This window comes from Salmo salar, chromosome ssa14 (genome assembly GCF_905237065.1).
Source record: "Salmo salar chromosome ssa14, Ssal_v3.1, whole genome shotgun sequence".
Taxonomy (NCBI): domain Eukaryota; kingdom Metazoa; phylum Chordata; class Actinopteri; order Salmoniformes; family Salmonidae; genus Salmo; species Salmo salar.
In genome coordinates, this window is record NC_059455.1 from 76,720,989 (window position 1) to 76,736,094 (window position 15,106).

Consider the following 15,106-nt stretch of genomic DNA (forward strand, 5'->3'; position numbering starts at 1 on the left):
TTAAACGTCAACTCCCCATAACTGCTTCTCGACTCCAGCGTCGGTCCTTACAAATTCACACAATCTGTAAAAGAATTGGTGAAAACCAAGCACACTTCGGAAGGAACAGTGCAGCAGAGTCACATGAACTGATATTTTTCTTTCCAGCATTTCCCCTGGACTGCCATGATGATGAGAATGAAGCTGACCTTCCTTTTGGCCATCTTACTTTTTCAACTGACCATCTCCGTTAAAGGAGGGGTAAGTGACTTAAAATAAATGCTTTTAAAACACACAATTCAGCGGTTAATCTTCTGCTCTACCAGTATGATATTTACCATCTTGTTAGTATGTGTCAACAAAAGTGATCTTTTTTTATTGCAAGCCATTGAAATAGTTTGTTTTGTTCTGAAACAATTCTCTGTTATACTAACAGGGATCTGCTTCTAAGCCAGCTCAACAGGCAGATAAACAGGTAAAAATAAAACATTACACACATTGTAAACTTTAGTTATGTGATTTGTGTCTGGTTATATTGTCCGTATGATATTTGACCTACTATATTGCTAACATTGGTGGGCACCAATATTGATAATAATATTATATTGATATGAGGAAGACGTATCGTGATATCGGTTTATTCTTCCTATTAATGTAAAAAAGGATACATGACTGTTCCTGCATGCACAAAACCCACTCAGACCTTCTCACAGGCTTCCTATTGTTTTCAAACTGTATGAAAGATATGATTGGGTAGGTTATGGCTTCCAGGGCCAGTAACCACATCTATGGCCCGGGGCACCTACCTGTTTTGTTATGAAATAATTGTCTCTGTGTACTCGTGGTCCGTGTACCTCACGGCCATTCCCTATCCCAATCTGTCTGGTAATAGGAAAGACAAGAAGTGTGATGTAATTATATATAAATAAAGCATTTTATTTTCAATGTATGTTCCAATTGAAGTTTAACCTGGAAGTTTATATGAACCAGGAAGTTCAGTTAACTGTGCTGAAACAGCTGCAGGATCTATAGGCTCTATACACGTAGTCCCGTGTAGCTCAGTTGGTAGAGCGTGGTGTTTGCATTGCCAGGGTTGTGGGTTCGATTCCCACGGGGGACCAGTACAGAGAAAAAACATTATGAAATGTATGCATTCACTACTGTAAGTCGCTCTGGATAAGAGTGTCTGCTAAATGTAAAAATGTATAGCAGCAGCAGGAGGGAAACATCTTAATATTGGAAGGTTAAACATAAGCTTCAGCTAAAATATTGTACTTATCATGAAGGTAACTTGCTACCAGAGTGAATTCATCAACTGGACAACTAAACTCTAGTTAGCTAGCTAGTGCTTAAACCTGCTTACTGCCAATGCCGTTCTCTGCAGCAGTAGTGATGGAGGCTTGCCACAAACTTACAAGGTTGTGGGGCTCTGTTCAGCAACAACCCCTAGACACTTGTGGAGATCTTAGAGGATTGGGAAGGTTTAAGCAATAGGGCCAGAATTCCATCTAGCATATTAGAGGGTAGGTATCACTACATCATCACCCATCAAACCCTCTCAGATTACCATGTAACTAGAGGTTAGGGGCTGAGTTTTTTTTCTGGACAGAGCCTGGGTTGTAAATGTATATTATATTTCACAGCAAATCTTAAATGATTATTTCATCCTATATCCTTTACCTTTGTGAAATTGATGAATCTAACAGCAAATGTAATGTCCTAAATGTAATATGACTCTGCGTCTGCATTTCTCTCAATGCAATGACGGATACTTTGGATGTAAAATGCTGCCATTCACTCAATATTGACAGTTGACAGGTTAATAATTTTGATACCTACAGAAAGCTGAGACTCTCCTCTCTTCAACTGTAATATCATTAGTTGCTTTCAAAACTGTTTTATTCTGTGATTGCATTTTAAAATGTCGCACAAACTGTATCTTTAGCGCACAGATTATTATCATGCAATGAACGTATGTAAAGTTCTTTACAGCCTTGTACATCTATTTTCTAATCTATATTCTTTATTCATAGCAGAATCCTCCTTTTCCCCTCCGGAATTCTGCTACTGCCGACCAATCGAGCGCTGTTTTGTTCAATACCTGTCTTGTTATCTGATACTGTACGTCAAATAACACTAAAGACCAATTGAAGTGTCAAAAAAGCCTTTTGACCAATCAGGACTAGATTATCACTTAACAATTTAACACGTACATAATTTTTTCACATTGTGATTACACTATCACCAACTATTACTAGTAATTCATTTAAAAAAAAAAATATTTTACCTTTATTTAACCAGGTAGGCCAGTTGAGAACAAAGGATGCAAAGGAGCAAGATAAATAAATAAATACAGTATGGGGATGAGGTAGTTGGATGGGCTGTTTACAGATGGGCCATGTACTTGTGCAGTGATATGTGAGCTGCTCTGACAGCTGGTGTTTAAAGCTAGTGAGGGAGATATGAGTCTCCAGCTTCAGTGATTTTTGTAGTTCGTTCCAGTCATTGGCAGCAGAGAACTGGAAGGAAAGGCGGCCAAATGAGGTATTGGCTTTGGGGGTGACCAGTGAGATATACCTGCTGAAGCAGGTGCTACGGGTGGGTGCTGCTATGGTGACCAGCGAGCTGAGATAAGGCGGGGCTTTACCTAGCAGAGACTTGTAGATGACCTGGAGCCAGTGGGTTTGGGGACGAGTATGAAGCGATGGCCAGCCAACGAGAGCGTACAGGTCGCAGTGGTGGGTAGTATGTGGGGCATTGGTGACAAAACGGATGGCATTGTGATAGACTGCATCCAATTTGCTGAGTAGAGTGTTGGAGGCTATTTTGTAAATGACATCGCCGAAGTCAAGGTTCAGTAGGATAGGCAGTTCTACGAGGGTATGTTTGCAAAATAGGAAGCGGATTCTAGATTTAATTTTGGATTGGAGATGGATTGGAGATGCTTAATGTGATTTAATTTTTTTTTTTTTTTTAACCTTTATTTAGCTAGGCAAGTCCCCTGTTGGGGATCTTATCCCGGTATAGGGATTCATTGTCAAGAGACCATGGCGGGAAATTCAAAACTGCAAGAATCTAATAATTTCAATTTCTCAAACAATCAACTATTTCTCACAATTTGAAAGATAAACATCTCCTAAATCCAACCACATTGTCCGATTTCAAAGAGGCTTTACGGCGAAAGCATAAAGTTAGGTTATGTTAGGAGAGTACATTGAAAATAGCTGTGTGTAATGTTTTGTCAATTCAAAGACAGGCGTCACCAAAAGCGGATAACCAGCTAGAATTACGCACTAACCTTTGACAATCCTCCTCAGATGACACTCCTAAGACATTATGTTATACAATACATGCATTTTTTGTTCCATCAAGTTCATATTTATATCCAAAAACAGCATTTTACAGTAGCGGTGAAATTCAGATTTTTTTTTTTCTCTCAAATGCTTCCGGTGAACAACGTTACAAATTACAAAATTACTATTCGATAACATTGGTAAATTATAATATTGTCATTCTAATATTCATAGTTTAACATTTCGTAAATGCTACTGCATTGCCAGATTTCAAAATAACTTTACTGGGAAATCACAATTTGCAATAAACCGGGTGCTGTGCTAAGAACAATAGGCTAGGCTATACAGGTTAGCACCATCTTGTAACCATGTAATATCAAAATTACTATTGTCAATATTCCCTTACCTTTGATAATCTTCATCCATTGGCACTTCCAGGAATCCCATGTTCACAACAAATGTGGTTTCTTTCAACAAAGTTCATAATTGATGTCCAAATAACTCCAAGTTGTTAGCGCTTCGGTAGGCTACTAAAAAGTAGCGCGGGGGGGGAAGTCACGGCGAAAAGTAAAAAAAATAATCTATTTACGTTCGTTCAAACATGTCAAACGTTGTTTAGCATCAATCTTTAGAGCCATTTTTAACGTGAAACATCAGTAATGTTTCAACCCGACCTCTCCTGTGTCTTGAAAAACGTATTTGAAAAATGTATCGCATCACATGATTGCGCAGGTGCAGCAAATAATGAAGTGACGACATCCCAGGGAGGTCAACTTCTCTTCCTTGTCATCCGGTCTCTGTTCATCATAGACGCATCAAACAACTTTATAAAGATCGTTGACATCTAGTGGAAGCCGTAGGAAGTGCAAAATGAATCCTTTCTCACTGTGGTATCTAATAACAATGACAACAACAAAAAATAGTACAGCCACAATTTTTTTTTTCCTCAGGTTTTTGCCTGCCATATGAGTTTTGTTATACTTACAGACACCATTCAAACAGTTTTAGAAAATTCAGAGTGTTTTCTATCCAAATCTGGTAATAATATGCATATCCTAGCTTCTGAGTTGGTGTAGGAGGCAGTTAAAAATGGGCACATATTTTTTTCAAAATTCTCAATACTGCCCCCTAGCCCCAACAGGTTTAAGAACAAATTCTTATTTTCAATGACACCCTAGGAACAGTGGGTTAACTGCCTTGTTCAGGGGCAGAAAGACCGATTTTTACCTTGTCAGCTCGAGGATTTGATCTTGCTAGTCCAATGCTCTAACCACTAGGCTACCTGCCGCCTTTTGAAGGAGAGTTTACAGTCTAACGAGACACCTAGCTATTTGTAGTTGTCCACATATTCTAAGATCCGTCCAGAGTAGTGATGCTAGTCGGGCGGGCGGGTGCGGGCAGAAATTGGTTGAAGAGCATGCATTTAGTTTTACTAGCATTTAAAGTAGTTGGAGGCCATGGAAGGAGTTTTGTATGGCTTTGAAGGTCGTTCGGAGATTTGTTAACACCCTGTCCAAAGAAGGGCCAGATGTATACAGAATGGTGTCATCTGCGTAGAGGTGGATCAGAGAATCACCAGCAGCAAGAGCGACATCATAGATATATAGAGAGAAAAGAGTCGGCCCGAGAATTGAACCCTGTGGCACCCCCCATAGAGACTGCCAGAGGTCCGGACAACAGGCCCTCCGATTTGACACACTGAATTCTGCCTAGCCTGGTTCACCAACTACTTTTCAGATAGTAATTTGAGAAACCGAGGCTATTGAGTATGCCGATAAGAGAGCGGTGATTGACGGTGTCGAAAGCCTTGGCCAGGTCAATGAAGACAGCTACACAGTACTGTCTTTTATCGATGGAGTTTATATCGTTTAGGACCTTGAGCATGAGTATAGACTGTTTCCCACTTTGAAGAGGGGCATGACCGTGGCAGCTTTCCAATCTTTGGGGATCTCAGACGATATGAAAGAGAGGTTGAACAGGCTAGTAATGGGGTTTGCAACAATTTTGGCGGAGAATTTTAGAGAGGGTCCAGATTGTCTAGCCCAGCTGATTTGTAGTGATCCAGATTTTGTAGCTCTTTCAGAACATCAGCTGTCTGGATTTGGGTGAAAGAGAAGTGGGGGTGACTTTGGAAACTTGCTGTGGGGGTGCAGAGCTGTTGGCCTGGGTAGTGGTAGCCAGGTGGAAAGCATGGCCAGCCGTAGAAAAATGCTTATTGAAATGATCGATTATTGTAGATTTATCAGTGGTGACAGTGTTTCCTAGCCTCAGTGCAGTGGGCAGCTGGGAGGAGGTGCTCTTATTCTCCATGGACTTTAGTGTCCCAGAACTTTTTGGAATTAGTGCTACAGGATGCAAAAGCTTTCCTAACTGACTGTATATTTGTTCCTGACTTCCCTGAAAAGTTGCATATCGCTGGGGCTATTCGATGCTAATGCAGAACGCCACATTATGTTTTTGTGCTAGTCAAGGGCAGTCAAGTCTGGGGTGAACCAAGGGCTATATCTGTTCTACATTTTTTTTATGGGGCATGCTTATTTAAGATGGTGAGGAAATTACTTTTAAAGAACAACAAGACATCCTCTACTGACGGGATGAGGTCAATATACTTCCAGGATACCCGGGCTAGGTCGATTAGAAAGGCCTGCTCGCTGAAGTGTTTTAGGGAGCGTTTGACAGTGATGAGGTGTGGTCGTTTGACCGCAGACCCATTACGGACACAGGCAATGAGGCAGTGATCACTGAGATCCTGTTTGAAGACAGCAGAGGTGTATTTAGAGGGCAAGTTGGTCAGGATGATATCTAAGAGGGTGCCCATGGTTAAGGTTTTAGGGTTGTACCTGGTAGGTTCCTTGATAATTTGTGTGAGATTGAGGGAATCTAGCTTAGATTGTAGGATGGCCTGGGTGTTAAGCATATCCCAGTTTAGGTCACCTAACAGTACGAACTCTGAAGATAGATGGGGGGGGCAATCAATTCACATATGGTGTCCAGGGCACAGCTGGGGGCTGAGGGGGGTCTTTAAACAAGCAGCAACAGCGAGAGACTTGTTTCTGGAAAGGTGGATTTTTAAAAGTAGAAGCTTGAATTGTTTGGGCACAGACCTGGATAGTATGACAGAACTCTGCAGGCTATCTCTGCAGTAGATTTCAACTCTGCCCCCTTTGTCAGTTCAATATTGTTGGAAAATGTTGTAGTTGGGGATGGAAATTTCCGAATTTTTGGTGGCCTTCCTAAGCCAGGATTCAGATACGGCTAGGACATCCGGGTTGGCGGAGTGTGCTAAAGCAGCGAATAAAACAACCTTAGGGAGGAGGCTTCTAATGTTAACATGCATGAAACCAAGGCTTTTACGGTTACAGAAGTCAACAAATGAGAGCACTTGGGGAATGGTGCTGAGGACTGCAGGGCCTGGGTTAACCTCTACATCACCAGAAGAGGAGTAGGATAAGGGTACGGCTAAAGGCTATAAGAACTGGTCATCCAGTGTGTTCAGAACAGAGAGTAAAAGGAGCAGATTTCTGGGCGTGAAAGAATAGATTCAAGGCATAATGTACAGACAAGGGTGTGGTAGGATGTGAGTACAGTGGAGGTAAACCTAGGCATTGAGTGACGATGAGAGGTTTTGTCTCTAGAGGCACCAGATAAGCCAGGTGAGGCCACTGCATGTGTGGGGGTGGAACAAAAGGGCTATGTAAGGCATTTTGGGCAGGGTTGGGGGCTCTACAGTGAAATGAGACAATAATCACTAACCAAAACAGCAGTAGACAAGGCATATTGACATTAGGGAGAGGCATGTGTAGCCGAGTGATCATAGGGTCCAATGAGTAGCAATAGATGAGTCAGGGAGCCAATTCAGTAGTCGCTACCACGCTAGGCGAGCTGGAGACACGGCGATTCAGACAGCTAGCGGGCCGGGGATAGCAGATGGGAACGCAACGGAAGAGCCTGTTCTGACATTATTCTGACATTTCACATTTTTAAAGTGGTGAGCCTAACTGACCTAAGACTGTGAATTTTTACTAGGATTAAATGTCAGGAAATGTGAAAAACTGAGTTTAAATGTATTTGGCTAAGGTGTATGTAAACTTCTGACTTCAACTGTAGCTAGTTAGTTTGTTACTTTTTATGTGTCCTCTGGAATACCCCAATTTGATTGTTGGTCGGACCCGGTCCCCCGTGTGGTAGTATGTTGACTAATCTAAATGCACTAAAACCAAATATAAACTGCTTCATAACCCGCACTCATATTACATAAAGTGTACGTAAAGTGTATATGTGAGCGTTATACTGTCTACACCCTAAGGCCCAGCCTAATGTCCATTAGAATCTCAGTTCTGCACTGAACTAAGGTCTGAGTCCCAGTTGCAGCTCTCACTCCATTATTATTTAATTACAAAGCCAATGTGAAAGTGCATGTCACAGCATTTACAGCATGTTAATTAACACAATGTCATTACTAACTACAGCATTATTACACAGCAACTTAATGTGTGACCTCACTATTTCCCTATATGCATTTTTTTACAGTTTAGATTTGGAGATATCATTCGAACCAAAATGAAGTGGAAAGATATGACCTATCTGTCCGAATACAAAAAGAGGGGGATCCCTCCAGGATATCACTTTGCAATCTGGGTTGATAACCCACCAACGAACGTTGTGATGTCTAATCGAAACAATCGCACCATTTTTCACTTTGATGGTAAGTCAACATAACATTCTTTACTTTCCCATAATTAATTAAGTAATAACATTCCCTATCCAGTAGGGTTGTGTCAATTCAACAAATTCAGCACCCCAAAAAATTATATTGTAATTCAGACTGAATTGAATTCCTCTCAAATCCAATGTTAGAGAAATGTAAAACAATTAAAACTCACAATTCAATATTACCACCAGCAATTCCACAAAGTGCAATTCAAATCCAATTCCCTCTGGCTTTCAGGGTGATCATGTCACTGTTGAGACAGCATAGCTATACTGGAAATTCAAAATTACATATACAATATGTAAGCTAGTGTGTACTTATTACTATGAAATTATTAACGGGTCACCACCTTTCTCGGAGAAAGCCTGACTTATGAGTTATTTACAATAACTCTATAAGACTGAAATGTGAATACTAGTAATAAATTGTTTAATCTGAAGGTATGAATTATTTGAGAATCAATTGGAGTTCTTTCACAGAATAACAAGACAAACACAAGTTCTAACGCCAACCAAAGTATTTACACACATAATGAGAGTGATCATGAAAAGGCAGGAAATAGAATGAAAGACAAGAAGAGAAACAAGATATCTGAATATTAAAAATATGATACTCAGTCTGTGAACAAAGTCTGTTGGCCCTGGCTCTGGTTAGGCCACATAGAGGTGAACAAAGGCAAGAGGGAGATATGTCCTCCTTTGTCCTGAGTTGAGAGGTTCCTTGGTGGTGGTTTCTTTCTCCTTTCCTCTGAGTTTGGAAGGTCCCTCGTGGGCTTATCTTCTGGGTTGTGACCCTGGTTGCTCTGTCTGCTGGCTCTTCCTTTGAGTTGCAGAGGGTGTGCTCTAAATTGTATTCTCCTTCTATCAGGCTACACTTGCTCTTTAAAGATTGTCTCCTTCTGAGACTGTTTAGTGTATGGACTCTCCCGTCCCAATTTCTGTACTGGATTACAGGTACTATTCCCTAAAAGGTGCTTTCCTTAACTTATCAGTTCACTAGTTCTTGCCATTAAAGGCAAAGGTCCGGGCCCTATGGTCAGCCTACTGAGGATGGAGGTTCTTCTCCCTCGAGAGGTCCAGCTTGAGAGGTCCAGCTTGAGAGATCCAGCTTGAGAGGTCCAGCAGGATCAGTGAGCTAAGAGAGGAGCAGTACTTTTATAGTTCTGCTAGGTCACATTATATCACACCTAGGTTTGAAGAGCCACTTTTATGACCCTTTGTCTTGGAAAGCTTGGAGGAACTCAGTAGTCCAGTTCAGCATTATAGACAGACAGGAAAAGGATGTTCAACATATGACATTAAAATAACACGTCGGTACACATAGTATAAATTATTTAAAACAATTCCTGCAGTCAATTGTCATACTAAAGCCATTATTTCCATTACCTGGAGAAAAAAAATGTGGTATGTCGAAATTCAATTCCATTCTTTTTAAAGAACAACAGTAACAATAACAGTATTACTAACTATAACAAAAACATCAAAATGTTCACAATCTGTCAATCAATGGTGGTTACATTTTGTGTGTTCTCATGCACTTGTTGGACAATACGTGGTAGTTGTTGCATGTGCCTTGCAAATATATGCACTGCATTTATGGAACATCATGGTCGTTTTGACATCTCTTGGTGCACACAGATTGCACCTCTTCCTTAAGTCTCTTCTGTCTGTGGCGGCCGTAGATCTTGCTTCTGGCCCTTGTATATCTCTCACCAATCCAGCAGAGGATGGTATTTGAGGAAGGTGTTGGCGCCTTTGAATGAGGGGTGCCACCATGGCTTGCCCCAACTCTTCTAGGGATAGTCTCCTCTTGAAGAATTTCCCCTGCTTCCAGCCTTGATTCACCTCCATCCACACCACAAACGCGTTGTAGGCCGACACGTCTAGGATGTTGAAGAACACCACCATGGTCCAACGTGCCGTCATCCTCTTACAAGACTATGTGACAGTAACCTGCAAAAGTGCAACAATCAGTAAATAAAATGAGTACATAGAAGTGATACTTCATGTCTTGCATAGTAACGTGAAAAATTGCATCAAAGCTTTGTTTTAATTTATCACATCTAAAACATATTTACAAATTCAAATGAATAGATTTGACTCCATATTGTTCACAAATTCAATGAGCATTTCACCAAACAACAACATGTCTTATTTTTATGGTGCAGATAAAACAATCTAGTAATTGAAAAAGTACATGAGTACATGAGACTTGAAAGATAAAAAGTAACATACTTTATCAAGGTTGTCAGCTCCTCTTTGTTCTTGTTGTAATCCAGGACAGCGTTGGGCTTCTTGTCCTCCCTGGTACTCACAGCTGCATCCCTGTGCAGAGTTGTCATCAGGAGCACATTCTTCTTTATCTTCGGGCAGTAGGACACAAAAGTGTGTGTATCAATGAAGGCAAATTTAGAGGAAAAACAATCCCTGTCCTTGGTAGTAAGGCAGGAGGCAACTCAGGCTTGTTCCTTTATTTTGGAACAGCTCCTGACCAAGAGCATATGAGGTGAATAAATTGTCACATGTTATGTTGTGCCCCTGGAGACCTACAGTCATTTCCAGGACCACCCGCTTCCCCTGGTTCCTTTCAGGAACACCGTCTGCAGGTTTCCCTGGTTCCTTTCAGGAATACCGTCTGCAGGTTTCCCTGGTTCCTTTCAGGAATACCGTCTGCAGGTTTCCCTGGTTCCTTTCAGGAACACCGTCAGCAGGTTTCCCTGGTTCCTTTCAGGAACACCGTCAGCAGGTTTCCCTGGTTCCTTTCAGGAACACCGTCAGCAGGTTTCCCTGGTTCCTTTCAGGAACACCGTCAGCAGGTTTCCTTGGTTCCTTTCAGGAACACCGTCAGCAGGTTCCCCTGGTTCCTTTCAGGAACACCGTCAGCAGGTTTCCCTGGTTCCTTTCAGGAACACCATCTGCAGGTTCCCCTGGTTCCTTTCAGGAACACCGTCAGCAGGTTTCCCTGGTTCCTTTCAGGAACACCGTCCTGCAGGTTTCCCAGGTTCCTTTCGGGAACACCATCTGCAGGTTTCCCTGGTTCCTTTCGGGAACACCGTCCTGCAGGTTTCCCTGGTTCCTTTCAGGAACACCGACCTGCAGGTTTCCCTGGTTCCTTTCGGGAACACCGTCTGCAGGTTTCCCTGGTTCCTTTCAGGAACACCGTCCTGCAGGTTTCCCTGGTTCCTTTCAGGAACACCGACCTGCAGGTTTCCCTGGTTCCTTTCAGGAACACCGTCCTGCAGGTTTCCCTGGTTCCTTTCAGGAACACCGACCTGCAGGTTTCCCTGGTTCCTTTCAGGAACACCGTCCTGCAGGTTTCCCTGGTTCCTTTCAGGAACACCGACCCGCAGGTTTCCCTGGTTCCTTTCGGGAACACCGTCTGCAGGTTTCCCTGGTTCCTTTCGGGAACACCGTCTGCAGGTTTCCCTGGTTCCTTTCAGGAACACCGACCTGCAGGTTTCCCTGGTTCCTTTCGGGAACACCGTCTGCAGGTTTCCCTGGTTCCTTTCAGGAACACCGTCCTGCAGGTTTCCCTGGTTCCTTTCAGGAACACCGACCTGCAGGTTTCCCTGGTTCCTTTCAGGAACACCGTCCTGCAGGTTTCCCTGGTTCCTTTCGGGAACACCGTCAGCAGGTTTCCCTGGTTCCTTTCCGGAACACCGTCAGCAGGTTTCCCTGGTTCCGTTCGGGAACACCGTCAGCAAGTTTCCCTGTGTGAACCTGCATGTTCCAGGCATAACTTGTCCTGGCATCACATGCTGCCCATATCTTTACTCCATATTTAGAAGGTTTGCTTGGCATGTACTGTTGAATGGGCAGCATCCCCTAAAAGCGATCAGACGCTCATCCACTGTGATGTCTGGACTTGGGTTATAGATGAGTGGCAGGTGCTCCACCCACTTGTGCCAAACCTCTCTGATCGCTGCCAGCTTGTCTTGTTGGCGGCGGCCTGGTCTTGTATCACGGTTGTCGACACGTGAAACGTCTGGAGTGACAGTGGCACGAAAAATTGCCTGACCAGACTCTGCATCCCATAAACTGGTGGTAGATTATTTTCTGGATCTGTACACACCAGCCAAAATCAACAGATCCACGTATGCTTGGACGTGTGTCCAGTGGTCCTCCTTCCAGTTGTCTTTGTAAATGCTTCTCCCCTCCAATGTCTGTCCGGTCTACCTCCTTCCAGTTGTCTTTGTAAACGCATCTCCCCTCCAACGTCTGTCTGGTCTACCTCCTTCCAGTTGTCTTTGTAAACGCGTCTCCCCTCCAACGTCTGTCTGGTCCACCTTCTTCCAGTTGTCTTTTTAAATGCTTCTCCCCTCCAAGTTGGTCATGTTTATCACTATAGTTTTGATCGACTCTGTCAGGAACGGTTCGAAGCAGGATTTTCTGTCATCAACCCGGGATATGGCGTATCTCGTTGGCCCTGGGGTCATCCTGATAACATTTTCAGCAGACAGCCGACCTCTCCTCTCAGCTGGGGATGAAGATCAGGATAAATTCCCATTCTTTGACCGGAATGTAACAACCTCAGCAGGGCCCTCTTCCTCATCACTGCATTATTACACATCGGTTGTCTCTTGGTCTGGATCATATTCTGTGTTGTCTTCAACTTCTGACACGTCTTCCTCTTATGCATCTTCAATGTCAGTTTCCTGGCCTCTCTCCTCTTCACCAGTGTCATGATCAAAGATATGATCAAGATCCTCACATACAGTATATCGTTTGGTCATTGTGCTGCCACAGAATGAATTGTGAGCAAGGCCTCAAAAAAGCTTTACATACCAGAGCTGCGAGAAAAGTTATATATTTTTAAACAATGTTGCGATTATTTGTGAGAATGCCAACAGGTGTGGTTCCCGTAGGGGAAAGATTCTACTGGGGAAAGGTTCCAGTGGGGGTTGCCATGGAAACCAAGAAGGGGAGTGAGGAGTGTGTGTGTGTGTGTGTGTGTGTGTGTGTGTGTGTGTGTGTGTGTGTGTGTGTGTGTGTGTGTGTGTGTGTGTGTGTGTGTGTGTGTGTGTGGGTGTGTGTGCTCAAACACACATGCATGTGGGTCTGGGAGAGGAAGTGTGTCCATCTGATGAATGGGCATGTGCCATAACTACATTTTATACATTAATTGTAGTCTCTCCCATTCATTTCTAATGACTGGTCATTTTTTTACCGGGAACACCACAGGTGTACAAAAGTTAAATGAAACATCCAAAATGTAATGAAAATCATCAAAATGTATGTTGTGTGTTCAGATGCCCTGTGTGGACAAAGTCATGGAACCTCATGACAATCAGATTAAATGAACTACATTTTTCAGAGAGAACTTGTTTCACGTCCTGGCCAGTATAAGGGTTAATTGTTATTGTAGTTTGGTCAGGACGTGGCAGAGGGTATTTGGTTTATGTGGTTCGGGGTGGTGGTTTTTCTAAAAAGGGCATTTGATTTATCTATTCCGGGGTTTTGGGCACTGTTCCTTGTTTATGTAATTCTATGTTTAGTCTAGGTAATCTGTTTCTATGTTGAGTTCATTGGGGTGGACTTCCAATTGAAGGCAGCTGTTTGGTGTTGCCTTTGATTGGAAGTCCTGTATTAGTTGGATGTGTTTGTCTGTGTATTTGTGGGAGATTGTTTCTTGTTTTGCCGAGTGAGCCTTTCAAGACTGTTTCGTTGTTCATAAGTTTGGTTCGTTTTGTTGTTTTGGTGTTCACTTAGTTTGTAAATAAATACACAAGATGAGCATCAACATTCCTGCTGCGTTTTGGTCCTCCATTTCCAGGAGGGTTAAAAATGTATTTGTATTCCAGTTCAAACAGTCTAATTCCAATTAACTTCCAATTCCAGATGTATATTCAAGAATTGGATTGAAATGGACTCCAACTCCGCTATCCAGATCAATACACCTTTACTTATCTATTAGTGGCAGTTGTTAAAAATATGTTCTATTCTGTTTCTTGTTTCAGGAAAAAAAGTAAACTGTACATATGCCTATATTGAAGATATCAATAAGTGGCAGCAGTATAATGTTCGTGACAACACGCCTGGTTTTAATGTCCAACCACTAAAACAAATAGCCAGTAATGTGGAGGAAAGATTTCACAATTGTGGTGACTATTCAGTTTTGAGAAACAATTGTGAACATCTTGTGACATGGCTCCGATATCATAATAAGGTATCAAAACAGGTAAGTTTTAATCTAGAATTGAATGTTTATAAACAGACTACATTTTATATTCATACTTTCATGCGTGTCAGTTCATCTAAAAGGGCTACAGTATTCACCATGGCGACAGGTCTTAAATAGCAGTCTAAAGATGGAAACCAGGCTAATAATAGTAATAGGTCTTTAGTTCTTGGGTTATGATAATGTCAGACAGTTGTACTCATATGAATATCTCATATTATTCCAAGGCAGAGGGTATATTTTAAATATTTAAAGTTACTATACATGTTGCAGTCTGGCTTTATATTAAAGTAATAATGGGGACGGTAAGTTTCATGTTTTAGCTTCATTTTGGTGTTCAATTCCCCCACTGAACAGAACATTGTCATATTTGGATCTGATGCAATCAATTAGTAAATCTCACCCTTAGTTGTAAATGAAAGTTGTAAGCAGAACCGTCAGTTTATTTCACCTGAACAACTTCTTGTTATTTAAATCTTGTTTCCAGGTTTTGTTGAAATGTGAATAACTATGAATATATGACTTACAGTATTTACAAACATTTGAGTGTTGACATGTTCTTCCCTGTTCCTCTTGTCAGGATGGAGCTGTTGGAATCTTTTTACATTACTTTAAACCCGCTGAATGGCCTGCTACACTGCCACCAGTTATTGAACCAACGACTTGAGTTCTAAACCTCTCAGATGTTCTCTCTCTCTTCCATCCTCTCTGTCTCTGTATGAAGTGAGGTCTAACCCTCTCAGATGTTCTCTCTCTCTCTTCCATCCTCTCTGTCTCTGTATGAAGTGAGGTCTAAACCTCTCAGATGTTCTCTCTCTCTTCCATCCTCTCTGTCTCTGTATGAAGTGAGGTCTAAACCTCTCAGATGTTCTCTCTCTCTTCCATCCTCTCTGTCTCTGTATGAAGTGAGGTCTAAACCTCTCAGATGTTCTCTCTCTCTTCCATC

At 42.2% G+C, this 15,106-nt stretch overlaps 1 long non-coding RNA gene across 1 annotated transcript; it reads left to right on the plus strand.

Annotated features, from left to right (window-relative positions):
* Positions 1-414: 414 nt before the first annotated feature.
* LOC123726640 (uncharacterized) lies at positions 415-14,887 on the plus strand. Its single transcript, XR_006758698.1, has 4 exons — positions 415-454; positions 7,803-7,977; positions 13,940-14,160; positions 14,741-14,887. It is a non-coding gene; the product is annotated as an uncharacterized lncRNA (long non-coding RNA).
* Positions 14,888-15,106: the final 219 nt, after the last annotated feature.